We start from the raw sequence: 20539 nt of genomic DNA on the forward strand, positions 1-20539 counted from the left end.
GGGAAGAAACCTTATTATTTAGTCTAACGAGAATAGTTTCCTTTTACTCAAATCTTTGATGTTCAGTAATGGCCATGCTCTTGAAAAGGGAATTGTGATAATTTATTTTAATTCATTTTAATAAATATCACACGCCTACCATGTGTCACAGGGCTTGATTGTGAGAATATGGAAATGAACAGGACCAGATACTTGTTCTGGTATGAAGTTAACAGAAAAGCTGGTGGTCTAGAGATAACAGTTACGTTTGGAGTTATGATAATCATTTATTGTAACATTTAGTTACTTTGTTGCTTGAGTTTCCTGGCCTTTCAAAACACTTAATTCAATAAATAATATTGACCAAGAGTGGCCCCTTGTTAGGACCATTCACACTCCCAATAATGATTTTTTTAATAAATTTGGGAGTCCTCAGAAACAGACAAATAGACAAATGGTTATACATGACTAGAGGAAGAGAAACATGACTTTAATTAATGAACATTTCTAGTAGTCAGTCACTCTTTATGATAAGTCTTTAACCTAAAGTCTGTATCACAGCCACAAAATCTTAAAAATAATAATAATTTATGTTACTATTATTATTATAAAGAACCCTGGGAGGGACAGAAAATATAAATAATATCCATAATACCCTAAGCATGAAACATAGTGTCTATCTGTACGTTCAAGCAAATTAAATTTTAGCAAGACTAGGAAATTAAAGAACAAATAGTTTAAAAATATCAGTATCAGAAAGCTTGAAATACATTACCTATTGAATGTCTCTTTCTCCTAACATTTGCTTCTTGAACACCATATTCCTTAAAGCAGTGATTCCTGTTTCTCCAGTTTTTACCCATTATTACTTTTAATATTGACTGAGACCTTGGTATATGCGAGAGAGAGACTACACTAAGAACTTTCTATAAATCATCTCATTTAACTCTATAGAAAACTAATGAGCCAGACAGTTATTATCCCATTTCATTAATGAAGAAAATTGAGGTGCAGATAAATTTAAAAACTTTTCTAGATCATATAGCTAGTAAGCGATAGAGCCAAGATTTAAAACCATGCTGACTCCAGTGCCCTTAGTCATTTTAGTATACTCTCCTCCAACAAAATGTTCTCAAACTGAATTAAAATTCAAAGAAGTGAATAAAGCACGGATTTTAGAAGGAGGGAGACATGTGGCTTAAGAATCAAATGATAGATTTCAAAATCTGAAATGTTGGAGGAATCACTGCCTTCCTCCTTCCCCATGAAAAGCGAATGGCCATCTTGGTAAGATCAAAATGAACAGTCTCTATTTTAAATGGCTCAGTGGATCAGAAGCCTCCAACTGGGTTTTAGTACTTTTTCTATTTCTTATGGTTTTCTTTCCCAAAGATCTAACTGAATTTGTGGGGAGAATAAATCAAACTTTATGGGCCTTCCCTATTTCTTGGGAGGTTTTTTTTGGTTGTTTTTTTGTTTGTTTTTGTTTGCTTTATAAAAATGTTTGCTACCTTTAGCTATAAATCTAAAATTGAAATCTTGCAACGGAGTCAGAGGCAAGCATCTTGAGTGGGTGGAGTTGCACAGGGCTGAAAACTATAAAATGGAGTAAATCACAGACCAAAGAGTGTGAACTTTAACAGCTTGGTTGGGCCTGTATTCAAGGGCAAATTCACATGTCACAGAGAGTGTTTTCATCACTCAGAGAGGCAGTTCTGAAAAGGACAGCTTGCTAGAAATGAGGAGGGGTAGGTGAGACTCAGGTCATCTGCTACAGTTAACTACTTACTCATTGTAGCTACCTCAGGGGCATGCGCTAAGGTTTTCAGATTAACCAATTTTGACTTTCCCTTTTTATTTCTTTATGGTCAACAGTGAACTCTGGTCCTTATCAGGCATGGTGGAACATGCTAATTGAAGATTAACCTAACTAACCTATCCAGGCATCTGTGTGAGTAATCTTAACTACTTGCTCATTTTTGGCAAAGCACCAAGCGTGCGCACACACACACACACACACACACACACACACACACACACAGGTGTACTTTCTACTGTGGTCCTCTTGGGAGTCAGGGACTGCAATTTGAGGGAGGAAGGGAGAGAGTGACACGTGGTATTTAGAGTGCAGCATATGTATAACTTCATATTAAATATTTGGCTTCCTCTTTTAAAAATGTCCTTTATTGACCTCACTGTGGGGACACTTTGATAACACATTAAGTCCCAGACTCACTCTATCCCATCATTGTTCTCTTTCTGTTTCTCCTCTGCCCTTTCTTCTTTCTCCTTTTCCTCTCCCTCTCAGAAGCCAGAAAAACAAAACCAGAAACAAACACTAGGAAGGAAAAGGGAGGGGGGATGGATGGAAGGAGAGAACAGAGAGAGGGAGGATAAGTATACAAATGGACAATGGCCAGACCTTATATAAAAATAGACTTCTGACCCACAACTTGCAACAACCTGCCCAGAAACCAAACTCCTCATCCACAAGAACCAGCTCAAGATGCTAACCTGCTACAAGTAAGACTTACAGGAAGTAGGATTGCTATCTCTAGTAACAATCCAGGAAGCTAACCAGTAATTTCTGTAATAATCCACCCCAAGTGACCAGGGTTTGGTTAATAACTGACAGCTTCTGTCATTTTTGTCCTCACTTCCAACTTAGCACCAACCAGCGAAAGTCAAATATGCACCCCTACCAACTGCATAGGATGCCCTACTTCTAGTTGGTCTACCTAGTTTCCTCATGCCGACAGCCTCCAATTGTAGCATACCTGAGCCCTTCGCTTCCTTCCACTGTAAAGCTGTCCCACTCCTCTGCCTGCCCTTGAGTCTCTGCCAAATGCAAGTGACAGTGTCTGGCTCCCTTGCTGTAGCAGCTCTGAATAAATAGCCTCTGCTTTTCTCATTTGGTTAGTCTTTGTTTATTTCCACAGAGAAAAGAAAGAAAGGGAGAAAGGAAAAGAAAGAAAATTCAAAAATCCCATTACTGTTAACTTTTTATTTAAACTTTCTACATATCCAAAAAAATTATGAATTTATTGTGGGTGAGAATTATATTTCATATATATATATATCTGCATCCCTCAACATTCCTAGCTAAAGGTTGTTTTTTTTTTTTTTGCGGTACACGGGCCTCTCACTGTTGCGGCCTCTCCCGTTGCGGAGCACAGGCTCCGGACGCGCAGGCTCAGTGGCCATGGCTCACGGGCCCAGCCGCTCTGCGGCATGTGGGATCCTCCCGGACCGGGGCACGAACCCGTGTCCCCTGCATCGGCAGGTGGACTCTCAACCACTGCGCCAGCAGGGAAGCCCCTAGCTAAAGGTTTTTAATGTAATAGATGATAACTTTTTAAATTTATTACTAAATGAAATGAAGCAGCATAGTAATGTGCAGACCAAAAGAACCTTCTAGGAACTTTGATGTGACTTCCATTTCAAATGGGAGAGCTGAATCACAAAAATATAAAGTTGGAGCTCAAAACACACAGCCAAACAGTAACTTTTTAAGACTCCTGGATTTTGTTTTTTTCCTATTACATCATGCTTTTTTCTGCACTTAATCTCTGAACATACATATAGAAATTATATTAAAGGATGTATGTATATCTTTATCTCTCATATGTATCAATTAATTCTTTCATAAAATGAATGATTCTTTCAAAAATCACACCCCAGTTTATATATTTGATCTAAAAAGTAATATTTTAGACGTTATGATTTATTTTAAATAGGGTAGCTTTTTTGACTCCATGGTTAAACTCCTGTTTCACTCCAAATTCTACTGAAATAACAATGATGATGGTAGTAATAATAATAACACTGTTTATTATATAACTATAGTATTACTTTTATTCTTTATACTCCTAGTATATAAAAGTATTAAAAGGGAATAACACCACAAGAGTGCTGAAAGTAGTAGAAAAAACGAAGTGTTTGGGCAGGAGATTTTGACCCATTTGTATAAGACAGAAAGCTAATGGGACCAAGTAGAAAATTCCTGAGCATACCAAAGAGCTTTTGTTTATAAAGTTATATTTATTTATCTATATCTTATTAGAAATTAACAGTGAAAGAAATAAATATTATTGATTTATTTTAAAATGGCAATCATAAGGCCATTAAATTAACATGGAGAGTAACTCTGAAAAATAACAAAAAAAAAATGAAAAGAATGACACTGGTTTTACATTTTTGTAAATCTCTTTTATGGCCTAAATAGAAGACAACCAGATTCTCATATTTGCTTCTGAATTTAATCTGTTAGGACTTGGGTGTTTTTGGTTGCTATATATGCAGAAAATCTGCCCTCACACAGACACGCAACTGGAGAAGGGAGGAGTAATTTAATAGCCATTTTAGATCATTGTAGATCGTCTTCTTTGATACTACATCAAAATAATTGTAAAAGTCGAGCATGGGCACCACTGCTATGGATCTACCTCAGAATGTCTAGATTCTTTACAAAGCTTTCTTGCAATCAATTGTGAATGAATAAAAACAAGAAAACTAATGACACTCATGTTAACATGTGTAATGGTATAAAGTGTTTCTATAACTTACTGTAAAATGCATCAACAAAATAAGATGGACTGCTGTAGAGCGAGAAGGATGGTTGGTGGATGTATTTAATAAGTTGAGTAAAATGTGAATTGTAAAATCTAGTAGAGAGTACATGGGTGTTCATCCTACAAGCCTTTCAACTTCTCAATATATTTAAAATTTTTTCATTAATAAAATGTTGGGAAATTTTTTGAAAAGTTGCACACAAACAAAAAACATAGTAAAAATAAAATAAATGAAATAAAAATCACCCTGTCCTTGCTATTGACAGAGTCTTACTTTACTGTCAGCTGTAGGCTCTCTTTTCAACAAAAGGCTCAAAAACTGCCTCTCTTTGGGTTGGCAAAGGAGCAATTTCAGTTCTGAGCAAAGATCTGAGAGGAGGAAAACAGACCTTTCAAAGGCTGGCTCCCTTTTCCAGTGGTGATTTTGTTACAGGGACTTTTTCAACATTTCCATTTTAGAAACTTGCCTTAGAGGTTCTTATAGTTTGCCTCCAAAATTGATTCTTGGTCTAAACACTACATAAAGTTCTTTGGCCTCAGGGAAAAAATATTTAATTTTTCTATAAAGTTGAACATACCTATTTGATCTTTGTTGTCACTATTGTTGTTTTTATGAGAAACCTTAAAATTTAAGACCTGCTTATAAAACAATTACAAAGAGACCTCTATAGGATCTCAGGTTTGGGGGCCAAGAGGGAGGTGTTAGAAATTGGTGTCAGCAACAAAAAGTAGATTATTCAGAAACGTTAAAGGTCATCACGTGGATTCACGTCAAGATATTCCTTCTGCTTTCAATTCTTGATTTCCACTACTAGCACTGAGAGACCTTAGGCAAACCATTCCACCAAGAGTAACTGAAACTTCCCTGCATTTTGTATCTAATTTTCCAGAAAGGCTAAATAAGAAGAAAGGAAATGAATGTAATCATTTTCCAAGTATCTTCCATATTTTAGGGTTCAAACATCCAGGGTTCTCCTCAGGGCTGTACCTGGGTAAGGACTTCATATATTTTTTTTCTTCAATCCTGCTCGCTCTGACATCTATTTTCACAAAATGAGAAGAGAAATGTGGGTTCTAGATATGCCACAGTTTTACTATGGCCAGCATTCTTTGTACCCACTAAGCAAGACCACAGTAAAAAATCCTGCAACATCTCAGTCTTTATCACTGTCCTCATTCAGAGAACTGGGTGCTGAGAGATTTGTTGTCGTTCCTTTTGTCTCTTAACAAGTATAAAGTTACAAAACAGCTCAACAGCTCTTCAACTTTTCCCTTAGTAGTGGAGATCTAAAGTTTTATCTGTTAAGATTAAAATTAAAATTTAGGAAATGTAGCCAGAACCTGCCAAATGATGAGTTTGGCTTTCCTAAGCAGTGCTAAAATATGAGATACATGTTTTGATCTAAGAGAGACTCTTGGCAGACCCTTTACTTCACTCCAGATATTGTGGACAAGAGTGACTCAGTATCAGGACTAAAGGATCTCAGAAGCTAATAGCTTGTTAATACCCAAAGCTCCTCACAAGCCTGCGCAAAGCTCCTCACAAGCCTGCGCAAATCTCCTCAATTAACCTCCATCTTAAAACCCAAAAAGTAAATAGATAAGTAAATAAAAACCAACTGAACAGCATCTCCAAGGCATTAAGGAAACAAATGCAACATGTCATTTTGTTTTATAAAAAAATTGGGAGGGGGAAGAGGGGGGGAAGGGAAAAGGTTTAGACAAGGGTATGGATGGGGAGAGAGGTTTAAGGGTGTTAAGTCAGTAATGTGTATCAACTTACATCAAGAACCTTATTTATGTTTCTGTTATAGATCTCACTGATCCCATAGCATAAGGATCCAGTCCATTGTGGCCCTATTGAATGTGTAATGCCTAGTGTTTATTTCACCCTTGCTATAGGATGGGTTGGATTGAGTATCCAGGGAACAGAAATTCCTTGAAGATTTTGTCTCACATTCTAACTGAGATCATATCACTTCTCATGGTTTCTCAGTTTTGGTATCTACCAAGTGGAAGGAGTAAGATTCTCAGATTTAATGCAGAGTTCCAATACTTTGTGAAGGCTTTTGGAACAGGCTTTGGACAGACACTCATGAGGTTTAGTTTTGCCTGTAACACTATCTCATTTGTCTAGAGTAGAGTTTTTCCCTTCCTGAGTAAAAATTCCAAAATTGGTAAGATGGGAAACTCAATAATGAACTATAAAGTTCTATCCTCTGTCTTCAGAAAGGATGTTATAAAGGGACTGGGAGGGATGATGATGGTGTCAGCTAACATTGATCAGACATTAATTATATTTGAACACTACCTTAAATATTTTACAAATAATATTTCACTTCATTCTCACAGAATCCCTATAGATGAGAAATCTAAGGTATATTCTTACATTGGAGAGACGGGGGTATTACAGGACTCTCACTGATTCTTACAAATCTAATATTTTTTTTACCTCCTTCACCCCAGATCTATTGAGATGTCAAAATACGTCAATGTATATAAAAATTCTTTAGAAATTGTAAAACAAAATGTAAATGTGAATTACTATTTGAATCACCAGTCAGCACTGCATGCAAAATCTGGGGCCAGCCATCTGCCTCTTTCCCTGATACATTTCAATCTTGATTTCATCCGCTCTCTAGTCATTTGAACTATTCTCTCACTTCTTTCCTTTCATCTATCTTTTTTATTTCATTCTATTCCAACAAAACCTTAGACATTGCTTGGACCCACCACTGAAACTATATTTAATTTCCAGTTGTAAACAAAGTGTAAGTACATTGTCACAGATTATTTCCCATTATAATGGGATGAGTTTTTCAGCAATAAAAATAGCAGCTTTTACCAGCTGTCTTGTGTGTCTGCCTGCAAAAGGTTTATTTGGGAGGACTCTTAGGAAAAACAACCATGGAAGAAAAGGGTAGGAAGCAGAATTGGTCAGAGGGAGAAGTTGAACTGCAATGTAGACTTGATAGAAGTGGCAACCAACTCTGCAGAGAATTCTGAAGCTGCAGAGCTGTTCCAAGTTGATGTGAGAGGGCCAGTCGGTTCTCCTCGCACACAGATCAGTCATTTATGTGGGCAGTCCCTCAGGAGGGGTAGGATATTGGCTCTTTTCAGCAGAGGCAAGCCCCAAACCGAGCTGACTCCTGAGAGCTGGCTCTCCCAGCAGCTGTGCTCAAACATGCATTTCTAAAGAAGAGTTAGATCCGACCACACATTGCAGGGTACCCCACCTAGATTTAGAGGGATACACAGATTCACCTCAGAGCAAATCTTTGTTTAGAGAGCAGTCCTTGAGTAACCCCCTTTAGTTATACAAATGTAATTTTAGTAGTCACCCACTGCCCTGGAAATGGGCAAGAGGACCTTTTGTGACCTGGAAGGCCTCTTTTCCAAATATACTTTGATAAGCAAAACTGGTCACTGATAAATTTGCTAAAGACTATACCGGAGGGAAAAATTAGAGACCCCGACCTCTTCCCTTTTGAGATTTAATACTATAAGGAGACAATCTTCTGTCTACTCTGATACTCCTAATTGAGATTTGTCAGCAGGAAAGAACCAGCAAGAAAACTAAGGGAGAACTTAGCTGGACAGATATAGGAAACTGGCCCAATAACCCAAGGGTTTCTTGAACTCTGAAAGGTCGTACTCAAGATGAGGTAGACACATTTTCTCTTGTTAATCTGTCTTTTGTTATAGGAGCCCCAGCCAAGAATTTAGAAGGGTAGAAGGAAAATTATTTTTTCCTCCCTTACAAGTGCAAAAGCTGAGAATGCGATTAGGAAATAAAATTGTCTGCTACTTAGCAAATGTAAGTGTGCAGCATCACTGCAAATGTACAGATGTCTGGACTAATAAAACCAATGCAGCAGTGGGCAAGGATGCTTAGAACTAGATGAGACTTCTTTTCACTAGTGATATTGCCTTGACAATTCAAATATTCATTTAATAAATATTTATTGAGTGACTACAGTGTAATGAGATCTCATCTCATCTCCAGGCACTGGGGATATAGCAACAAACAAAACAGACATAATCTCTGCCTTTAAGGAGCTTAAATTCTAGTAGCAGAGGCATAAAATAAACAAGCAACTAAGGAAATTCGATAATTTAAGATGGGATCAAAATGAGGAAAATAAAGCAGAATAGTAGTATAGAGAGTGGATGGAGAATGCTGGCTCCTGACAAGGACTGTCGTCCCCACGGAGATTCTTGTATTATTTGTGATGACGGAAAGCATTAGGAGACAGGTGCTGAATATTCCCTTATTTATACCAGGAGGTGGTATTTTAAGTAATTAATTGGAAAAACTAAAAGTGACCTTACTTGTACCCCAAATGGTGAAGCCGACATAGCTCTTACACCAACAAAAAACTATAAGCTGGAGGGCTTGAGTCTCTGAGAAACATAGTTTCTCAGTTAAGAGGTCCAACTACATCTTCCCTGCTTCCTTTCTCACTCCAAACTTAGATTAATATAACTAGGAGAAATGATACTGAACCACTGAATATTTTATAGACCCGTGAAGGTTAGTCACTATGTATGTTCCTGGATGTGCCTTATTCACAGCCATTTGCAGCTAATTATGAAAGAGCCTTAGAGCTCGGTCTGTGGTGGATGGGAGGTGGGGAAATGGAGGGAGCCTTTAATTGCAATTGAGAGCAAACCTTGAAAATATATATATAAATATTTCAGAAGACAGGATTAGAAGAAATATCTTCTATAGCGTGAGTCCAATCTCATAGAACATCTAGCATAATCATTTGTATATAATAGGTACTCAATGACCATTTGTTGAGCAAAGACTTAAAAGCCAAGAATAAGCAATAAATATCATGGGGTTCTACCCTGTGAATTATTGTTTCCTGATTTTCCATCCAGGAAGCATATGTTCTTGACAGACTCTGCTTTCAGTTTCTCTCATATCCTTTCCTGTTTGGTCTTTCATTGCTTACTATATAGCTCCTCCTTAGATGGAAAAAGAAAACTTGTATCTCTCTTTTTTTGCGGGGGAGTTGTTATGGTAGGTTTAGACATATAAGAAACTGATATAACAAAATAAAATGAGGGGTTGATTTTTATCTGTCTTGCTTTAGCAATATAATTTCAAGGTGGCCCAAGCAATATAATTCGAAGAGAAAAAATTGCTTCAAATTATGCTGTTTCAAGCTGACTTAAACTGCATTCCATGGTTAGCTGGTTGCTATATGGAAGTAAATACTTTGTAGTTACTTTAATCTTCTTGCTGTGTCTTCATGCAGGAGAAGAGATAATTTATCAAGCTATGGAATATCATCAAAAAAGATCCAGGAAAGTTATATCTTGTCTTTAGGAAAAGTGGTACTTTATGTTAGTGTTTTACAACTACTTTTAGATCATTCTTTCCTTGCCTGAGACCTGACCAGAAGTGTTGGAGTCCTTTATCAGTGTAACTTTTTCTTTCCCTCAGGTAATTTTCCATCCAACTCTTTGTCCAACCGACTGGCAGTGTTCCCATTATCCAGCGAAAAAGACATTTGTGTTGGAAACTGGCTTTATGATGGGTATCTATCTATATTCCAGAGAATGTCAATCAGTCTATTTCTCATGAAATTGACAAGCTGGAAGGAAGCTCATCTTTCTAGGGTTTGCATAATATCATGGCCCTTTCATGATTGCAGGGAATAATTTGTATTGTAGGGAGGAAACATTTTTCTTCTCCACCCTCTTAGGGTCCCTGGCTGGGTGTGAAAATTAAACTGACAGACAGATTGACAGGAGAAAACCATACAAATTTATTTAATATAAGCTTTACGTGACACAGGAGCCTTCATAAGGAAATGAAGACTTGAAGAAATGGTTAATCCCAAGTATTTTCATGCTAGGTTTGATGAAGAGTGGACAGTCATGGAGAAAGGTGATAGGTCAAAGGGTATGGAGTGAGTATAATAAACCAAGGGAAACAGTAAGGCCTGTTTGTTCAAATTATGCTCTGTGGCCCTTTGTCTTTGGGAATAAGGATGTTCCTTTCCTCCAGATGTAGGGAGGGTGCTGCTTACATGAGGGTTTATGACCAGTTTCAGGGGAGAAGGGTAGAGGAAAAGTCAGACTAACCTTCCTGCTTCTGCTGTTTTTTCAAACTCTTTCAGCTTAAAATATTCAGTATGCAAAGTTACCATATTTTGGAGTAGTTTGTCCTGAACCCCATCACTATCTTTGTGTTAATATATGCCCCTAAAAGCATCCCCTTCTAAGGGTAGCCATGAATAGAATTGACCTCAGAAGTCAAGAACATGAAATTGTAATTAAAATGCAGATGGGTTCACAGCATAGACTTGTGATCGTACACAAAAGTTTGTAGGCTAACTTCCCAGTTGATGGTATGCTTTCTGAGCTCAGTCAAGAAATCTGAGGATGTGGAAGCTAGTGTTTTGGATTTGTTGTTGTTATTTTTTGAGAGAGAAGCTTTGTGTAGGTAGAGTTGAAAATGATCCTGAGACATGTTTCTTTAGATCATATGTTCTCAAAAGAGGTAATATCACTCCCTGAGGGACAAAAATTGATTCTTGTGTGGTGAAGAAAGTTACATCTATGTAATGTCGACCAGAAAAACACAGAAGGCTGCAAATCAGAAAAGAGTTTATTTGGGGTCTTAGGTATTGCAATTCAGGAGACACAGTAAAACTCAAAGAGTGTTCCAAGGAAGAGAAAAATTCAGGGATTTACAAAGGCAAAAGCACAAGTTGTTAAAGTTGTCTGGTAGGAATTATGATTGCCTCTGATGCAAGAAAGGAAATATTTGTCCTTAAGGGATAGGCTGACAGGAGTTATTTTAGGATAAGGGTCTGATAAGTATCTTGAATTTCTGGAACACTGGGCAGATGTTTTTGGATGCCTGCGTTAAGACAATAAGCGGTCAAAGTTCAGATGCTCTCCAGGCTGAGACGTGCATAAGTCCCCCTGCCTCAATGGCCCCCCAGCTCCATTTTGGGGAGCTCTCCCTGCAAACTGGACCCCATTTTGATTTTCCTTTTACACTGTATACACACATATCCATGTATATGTATACACACACCTATACATATACATATATATTTATATATGAGTACCTTTTTTCACCACAAAGGAATCAATTTTTGTTGATACACATATAAAATAGTATATATTATATGTATATGTATATATGCTATATGCTATAGTGTATCTGTAGTAGTAAAATTTCATAGAGGGTGCAATTAGGAAAAAGTTATCCAAAAACGTTCCATAGGGGGAAAATAAAGTTTAAAAAGGGGGGAAAGGGGTTGAGAAACACTGAAAATGAGAAAGAGTGTTTAAAAGAACCAAGTTAAAATCGAGAAGGGATGAACCTGGTATCAGACAAGAAAAGACATTGTTTGTCTAGGGAGTGAAAATAATGGAACATCTTCAGTTTAGGGACATAAGTAGGACAGACTAGCAGGTTAAACCAGTAACTCCAAAACTTAAGGTTAGAGATGGACCCTGCCAACAGAAAAAGGAGTGAAAGCCAAGAGGGCTCATTTAATGAATTAAGCCAATGCCAAATTAATAGATAACATGAAATTACATTTTAAAATTATTTCAGTTCTAGGTAATGTGTTCTCTAAAGTACCTCCCCACTCTTGTGACAATAAGTTGTGCATTTAAATTGACCAAGAATGCTGGACTTTAGGGGATGACAGGACAGAAAAGAATATAATATAGTCAGAGCTAGGTTCCTAGATGTGAGACTTGTGCAATAAAGGGGAGCAGAATTTGCCCACAAATATGCCTCTTTGGTGTAAGGCTGACTATTTTTAAGAAACAGCAGAAGCAGGAGAAGCTCTGAAAACTGAGTAGGAGTTACCCTTTTGTAAGAGACATTGACATTTATAAGGGAAATCTCCATTTGTAAGGGTGTCCCCTCTCTGTACCTGGAAGAGGAGGATGACTAAATCTCTGGAAACTCTTATTGTTGGAGAAGGTAAGGACTTAAATATGCATAACGAGTTTGCCCTTCTTTTTTATACTTTTCCTGGTCACCTCCCATAACTGGATACCACCCACCTCCCCACCCCCCCCCCCACCCCCAGCACACACACCTCTTCTTTTATCTTTCTTTAGCTGTAGATGGTGTTTAAGGTGGTGGCTTGAACCATTTCAGAGTTACTTAGTTTTCCAGGGTATCTCCCATGTATATAGGTGGTATACATATTATTGTTTGTTTTTCTCGGGTTAATCTGTTCTTTATTATGGAAGGGGGAGGTGTCAGGCAAGCACCTAGAAGGGTAGAGGAAAAATTATGTTTTCTCCCCAACAGCAGTCACACGGGGGCCCATGCTTAGAAGGACCCTGTCTTTGGTTGATGACTCTTCTGTCTTGAAATTCTTAATAATTTTGAACAAGGGGACTTATATCTTCATTTTGCACCAGGTCTTACAAATTATGTAGCTGATACTGAGTGTAGTGATAAAATAAGGGTGATCCCAGAGGAACAGGTAGGTCTAGTCTTTGGAGGAGACATTTCTCTTTCCCGATATAATTTCTCAATATGTTACAAGAAGAAAGCTTCCCAAGGGAAGCAGTGGGCCAGTGCTTCCTATTTGGGTGCTCTAGGGGCAATGCATCACTGAACATTCACAGAAGCAAGATGCTACCCTATCTTCAAATGCCAAAATATTATCGCACTTTTGGAAGAGCAGTGCTGCCACCAACTTGAGCCTCACACTGTGTCTAGACTGTGGCCGGTTTCCACCACCTTTATTACATTGGCCATGAAGAGTTGCTGGGATTGACTTAAAAAAATATATATGCACAGTGTGAGAGTTGTGAGTTAAGTTTTATTTGGGGCAAAATAAGGACTGCATTCCGGGAGACAGCATCTCAGATAACGCTGAGAAACTGCTCGGAGGAGGCGAGGGGAGGAGCCGGGATATAGAGGAGTTTTGCCACAAAGGATAGGTAACTGGGAACATCAAAAGATTATTGTTAAATATAGAAAACCAGATATCTCAAGTTAAGGAATTTAGCACTTCTCTTTGTATGGGAAGATGCAAGAGTCTGGGCTCACTGAAATCATTCCTTTGATATGCACCTTAGCCATCTGGGGCCTGTATTTTCACATCCTGAGTTTCCTCTGCGCTCACCGCAGGGAGTGGCTGCAGTCTGATGGCGGCAGATGGCAGGTGTTCTTTACAGCCCGGAGTTTCCTCAGGGCTGACCAGCTTATGTTGGAGGGCTGTAATCATTGGTGACTGTGACATCCTTTGTTTATTGATATGGCAGGAAATATTCCATTTATAAATATTCCGTTTATCACTGGATGGAAGTTAAAGGAAATAATCTACTAAATCAAATACAGCATATGCTCAGTTGGCCTTATTCTTTGCATCTTCAATCACATGAGGTTATATTTTGAAACCAAGGGACAGTCATCAATTAGAATCTTTGAGCTATAACTTGCTTAGCAAATATTCTATAACCTGCCTTCACCAATCAAGCTTGCCTTAATCGTTCTGCAAATTACATACCCTCCAAGTGTCACATAACTTAGACAATATGTCACAAGACTCCTTTAACGGCCCCTCTGTAGCTAAGACCTTTGATATGAGTCGCTATACTAACAGTTGCTGAAATTGTTTTTCAGGAACTTAGAGTCAGCTCTTGTCCAGTTCGAGTTCAAGCCAGTTTATTTATTTATTTATTTAAATTTATTTTATTTATTTATTTTTGGCTGCATTGGGTCTTTGTTGCTGCACGCGGGCTTTCTCTAGTTGCGGTGAATGGGAGCTACTCTTCGTTGCGGTGCGCGGGCTTCTCATTTCGGTGGCTCCTCTTGTTGCGGAGCACGGTCTCTAGGCACGCGGGCTTCAGTAGTTATGGCACGCGGGCTCAGTAGTTGTGGCTCACGGGCTCTAGAGCGCAGGCTCAGTTGTGGTGCACGGGCTTAGTTGCTCCACGGCATGTGGGATCTTCCCGGACCAGGGCTCAAACCCGTGTCCCCTTCATTGGCAGGCGGATTATTAACCACTGCACCACCAGGGAAGTCCCTCAAGCCAGTTTATAGACTGGGTGGAACCACCACCCCTCTAACGGGCCTGGGCAGGTGTCCGATGGATGACCTTTTGTTGTCAGAGGGACAAAAACCCCAACCTCAGATCATGCTAATGTCGCCATTTTCTGAACATGCCTCCCATGAAGAAGCATGTGACTCAGAGCACCAATTACTCACCTTTTTCCTGCCTCCGATCACCTTCCCCTGCACTTCCGACCACCCTATACTCTTTACTCATAAATATCTGAAGCTCCTTGCCTTTGGGCAGGCAGATCTGAGACTTGTTCTCCTGTCTGCTTGCTTGGCTGCCTTATGAATAAACCCTTTCTCTGTTGCAAACCTCGATGTCTCAGCTTTTGGATTGCTGCCTGTTGGGCAAACAAACCTGGTTTGGTAACAATTTTATTGTTGCTATCATAAATAAATAAATTCCATGAAAGAAAGGCTATTCCAAAAACTTCACTCCCGCCAATTCTAAAATTCTATCATGTTATGATATAAAGAATGGGAGAAATTATGGATAATTATGAGAGATTTGCTTCAGCCAGTGTGAGAGATACAAATGAAAATTTGTGGGTGGGCTAAGAAGAAGTTTTTGCCTGAAATGTTTTGAAAACTGTCTGCAAAATCAAGCTGGAGCAGCTGTTTGCAAGACAATTGTACTTCAGAAGTGGAGGAACTTTTCATTGCTGGAAGTGTAACCGTGGCAGTGGCAGAGATGAATGCTCACAGAAAATGTTCTCTTTCCTTCCATGTGAATGCTTCCTGTCCTGAGGCCTCTCAAGAGTAGAAACAAGATCCTTTTCATGGCATCAGCCCTATTGAAAGATGTCAGCAGGGAGTCAGGAAAGAGGCACTCAGCCAGTGGAGCTGTCATTCTCCCTCAGGGAGCCTGCAGCTTTTTGCAGGTGATAAGAAGAAGGTGTGATTCTCACATTTAATGAAATCCCTGAGATTTGAGGCTTTCGGTTAACATCTGGCTGTGATAGAGAACCTCTTGGCGGGCTGTATTCCTACTGCTGGCTGGCTGAATGGGTCATGCAGACTTCCTGCCCTCCTTTCCAGTCAAGGTAGCATTAGCGAATGGTTCAGTTCCAATCGCCGCAGCAGGGGCAGAGCAGGCAGAGGGAGCCACTCAAAGTGCGGGAGACTCTCCTGTCAGCTGCTCCTGCTGTCCTCAGCCTGTGCCCTCTAATCAGGTAGCTGTTCAGTTATATGCAAGGAACCCTAGCTGAGCAGTTAAAAAAGCAAACACTTCCCGAGAGCGACATGGCCGGAAAAATTGATAAATTTACCTTTGCTTGTGACTCAAGACATAGTGTAAGCTGTTTAAATGTTACGTTGGAGCCTGCCTTAGTTGAGCTTTGAAGAGGGCTTACCCTTCCCACACAGAAGGGGCTGAAATCTACAAAGGACTGTGGGAAATTCCAGTCAACAATCATCACAGCTCTCTCACCCTCTCATTTTCCACTCCCAGTAAAAATTGTGTCTTTCTGGTACTGATGGCAGATAACATTGCAGTTGCTCTGATTGGCTGGTCTTCCTGTAATATTGCATGCCCCACCATATCTCTTTTTTTCCCTTTAGTAATTGGGGTTGCTGTGATTGCAGTACTGATAACAAGGAGGGTTATTTCCATGGTCTTTCTTCTGTTCTCAGTCCTTTTCCTCTCCCCTCTTCTGTCTGATTTCTGTCCACTTCAGATGGCCCTCAGGCTTTTCAAAACAAGAATGTCAAAAAGAAACTGCAAGCAGGACACAGAGGGACAGAAGGGAGCCTGAGATTGCCATCCTCTTACTGGCAGTGGCTGTGCATTGAAGTAGTGATGGATCTCTGAGAATAGTTTTTCCTACCAGTGGAGCTGGTATAGATATACTTTCATAAAGAAATGCTGTTATATTGTATCAGATCTTTAAAATAATAGTTAGCTTTGACTTAAGAGCTATCATATGCAAAACCATATTCTTAGGAAAGAACCAAAGATGTGTATAAATATTGTACAGCAAGGGAATATAGCCAATGTTTTATAATAACTTTAAATGGAGGACAATCTGTAAAAATATTGAATCACTGTGTTGTACACCTAAAACTCATATAGTGTTTTAAATCAACTACACTTCAATTTAAAAAAAAGGTGTGTGTAAAATACTACATCTTGGGAATCTGAAAACTTTGAAAAATATAAGTGTCATGTGTAAAGGTAAAAAAATAGGGTACAACCTAAGTATTAACTAATAGCATTGGCTAAATAAATCATGGTATGTTCATGCCGTGGATTACTAATGGGGTCATTAAAAAGAATTATGTAGATGTATAGTTATTAATATTGGATATAGTATGCTAAAGTTATACATATACATGTAAGAAATTATATATATACATATATGCTACCTTTAGATGGTAGATTAATGAATAAGAGAAGAGGAGGGTCTTCCTCCCTTGAGGCCACCCTTTTAGCTCTGTTACGGGATCCTATGCCTTCATGAAGCTTCTTGCATTAATATCTCTCAGAAACTCCTATACCCAAGATCCCCGTTCTTTACTTGCTGACACACGATAATCATGAAGTAACTGGAAAAAAATATGGACTAATTACCTTACCTCTAGCCCTCATATTCTCCTTTGTATAATGAGGGGGTTTGACCAGATGATTTTTCAAAATCTTTCTTCCTCTAATAGCCTATGATTCTGTATGTCATAATTATTAATGAGTGACCCTGCCGCAGTTTTGTTTTGTCTTTTGGTCACTGAGACAGGCATATGATGAATCTATTTTTGGTGAAAGGCTGTCAGCAGCCCTCAAATCACAGGGTACAGGTAGTGCCCTCCTATCTAGTCAGCCCACACCCAGAACTAACCTTGCCTGTGTAGGGAAGAGAGAGCAACCCCAGCAAACAGGTATCTTGAAATCCAGAAACTGTTTATATATAGCATACATAGAGAGTGTTTCTTTGATATTTAGATGATTATGAGCCGAGTTAAAAGGTATCATCAACTCTATCTCATTGGTGGCAGCCCAAAAGTTTGCTTCTCTTCCAGACAGAGGGAGGCATGAAGCCCAGGGAAAGGTTAACCAACGTGTACAGGGTGTGTGGTGGACATGTACCTGTATCTGCATGTGTGTGTGAGAACTATGTTGTCTTTGCCCAGATACACTGCGCTCACCTTTCCTTCAGAAAAGCTTTCGTTCTCTGGAATTCAATGCTTACATTCCCCGTCTCAAGAAATACAAGGTTTCCCCTTTCTCAACCATAAACATTATTTCCTTCAGAAATTACGCTTTGTTGATGTCATGGCCCACTCTGAGCTCCATAGGTGATGCCGCAAGAATAGTCAGAGCTTTAGTTATTGTTCCACCTTGAGGCATTGGCTCCCCTCTTTCTCCACCTGTTTTGGCTTTTCTAGTAGATTGTAGGTGATAGAATAGACTTCAGGTAAGCAAATTGCAGAGACTTTTATCTGTGAAAAAAAAGTGATGGGCTTTTTATTATTTTCAATTTCCTCCAAATCTCCAAATATTTATTTCTCTAATGACTTTCTGTATTTTTCTTTTCAAACGAGGGGGGGAAAAGTGTTCTTTTTTTGTTTTGTTTTTAATCTTTTTTTTAAACCACCAAGTCTACGTATTTTTTTGGCTAGAAGGCAGTGACCGTCCAAATACTAATATAAATGTCAATTCTCATTTCTTTAACACTTTACCCAGTTGGAAAATAGACAGTCTGGAAACATGCTTTACTCCTCCCCCTAGACTAGGGAGACGTGGCTAAATTTTATTCAATACTTTAAAGTTCTGTAACTATTTTTGTTGTTGTTGTTTTGGTTTGGTTTGGTTTCTCTCTAGAAACCAAGCATTTTTTCCTTCCCTAAACACTTAATATATATGATCAGAGTTAAACTGTTTTTAGCAAAGATTTACATTACTTACTAATTCACATGTGCCAAGCTCATGGTTAACAAGCTCTTTCATCATTCAATCCATGAGTAGGCCACTGATCATTCAACTTCTGAGCAGACCTAGTCTTAGACATCTGTTACCCACGGCCTTGAGCTATAACAGCTAAGACACAATAGTATTTAAATTAGCACAACCTATAAGATCTCATGTAAAATGTACCATTTGAGATAAGCCCTGAGTCCATATTCAAAGACCATCACAGATCTAGAAATAAAGTTTTTTAAAAGCGTAGCTCTTGAGTAGCTTATAAATTGAATGCAGAAATGCAGATGTCAGTGAACATAAATAAATGTATAAGTAATACAAAAACATTAACCTTCTGTTATCTAGTACTGTTTAAAATGGAATATTCTGGTTAAATGCTGATATTTACCAAAGAATTATCTTTCACTGGCTTCTAAACAATAACTTCAAAATCCATTCTCTTAATTATTAAGCTATTTGACATTATTATAAACATGATAGTACTGTATACCTTCTGAAATGCCAGTTAAAAGAAAGTTATGATTAGCAGAATATCAGATAATCAAGATTATAGGGTTTGGCATAGAATCATTTAAAGCTGTGCTAAGCCTTATATGAGGAGTTTATATGTATAATTACGCTTGTATCTATATATAAATATGTTCACCAACATACATGCAAATACACTTGTAAAATGGCAACCATATGGTATGTTTGTATATATGTCAGTACAGGAAATTAGTCCTTTCAAAGTACTACAGCTGCTTTCTTTCCACAAAAGTGTATCATCTCTGTGACACGTTGACTTATCTTCAGTTTGGTGTTGCAATGTTTCTGACAACTCTATTCCTTTACTGTGGTTCTTTCCCAGTTACCATGTTGTACTGTGTTTCTTGAGTCTGAAAAATTAGTAGATGCCTTTCCTACATGAATGTCATACTACTCCCCTTTATTTTTCGTGTCATTCTTGACATAATTATATTGTGATAAGCACCTGAGATATATAACCATTAATCATTAAAATAATATGCTAATTTCAGTTGATATAGAAATTCAGAAAACTCTTAATCCATTTTCTCTATAGTATAGGACTTTAATGACCATGAAGTGGTCTTATAGTTGTGGATATAAATAAGTGCCCTGAACTTCCAATATTCTGTGCATTATCACCTTGAATGTCTGTGGAAAACTATCATTCTCTGCACTGCAGTGCCTGACAAACAATAATATATTAAACGGCTGCTATTATATAGATACAATGAGTATCTCTTTTCCATCATCAAAAAAAACTCTGAAATATTATTTGTAGTTTCTCATATATCTTGATAACTTATAAAGATGAATAAACTTATTCAGGGTGTTTTGGTTTCAGTCTGAACCAGGTCCAGGAGGTAATTGGTCAGAGAGTGAGAAGCTGGCATCACTGGTTTTGGCATATTATTACTTCAGTGCCTGAGCTCTAATGAATGCCATTCAAGGAGGCCAGATGCATCAGCCGAGGAAAGAGTCTGAAGAGGGACATTATTATCATTGATATTCATTGCTGATGTTGATGCAATTATTATGAGGAATAAGGAAATCTGCCAAGTGTGTGGTGAGATCACAAACCGCCATCAACTACAAGAGAAAATGTCTTAACAACGAAAAAAAATTAGGAAGAGGATTTTCCTTTTTCTCTGGAAAAGAATAGAGTCTCATCCAAAGGCAGAACTAATAATATAGAGTCAATATGAATAAAACAAACACATTGGTTGAAGGGTGGTGAGCATACTTTTGGAGAAAATGACATAACCCAGGATTATAAAATAACAATGCATACTTATAATAGGTTTCTTTCCCTTTGTTATGGAATAAAACTCAGATCCACAAGGCTAAACCATATAATTCAAAGAATACTATTAGGAGAGGGCATTGGCTTCTGGATTTAAAAAGCAAAATTCTGATGAAGAAAACTTCTGATTATGATGATGATGGCTGGGAGGCTGGAACCTATAATGTAAAGAAGAAAATATTTTCATTTGTTTCATTTTTTTC

Source organism: Globicephala melas, chromosome 21 (assembly GCF_963455315.2).
Source record: "Globicephala melas chromosome 21, mGloMel1.2, whole genome shotgun sequence".
Lineage (NCBI taxonomy): Eukaryota > Metazoa > Chordata > Mammalia > Artiodactyla > Delphinidae > Globicephala > Globicephala melas.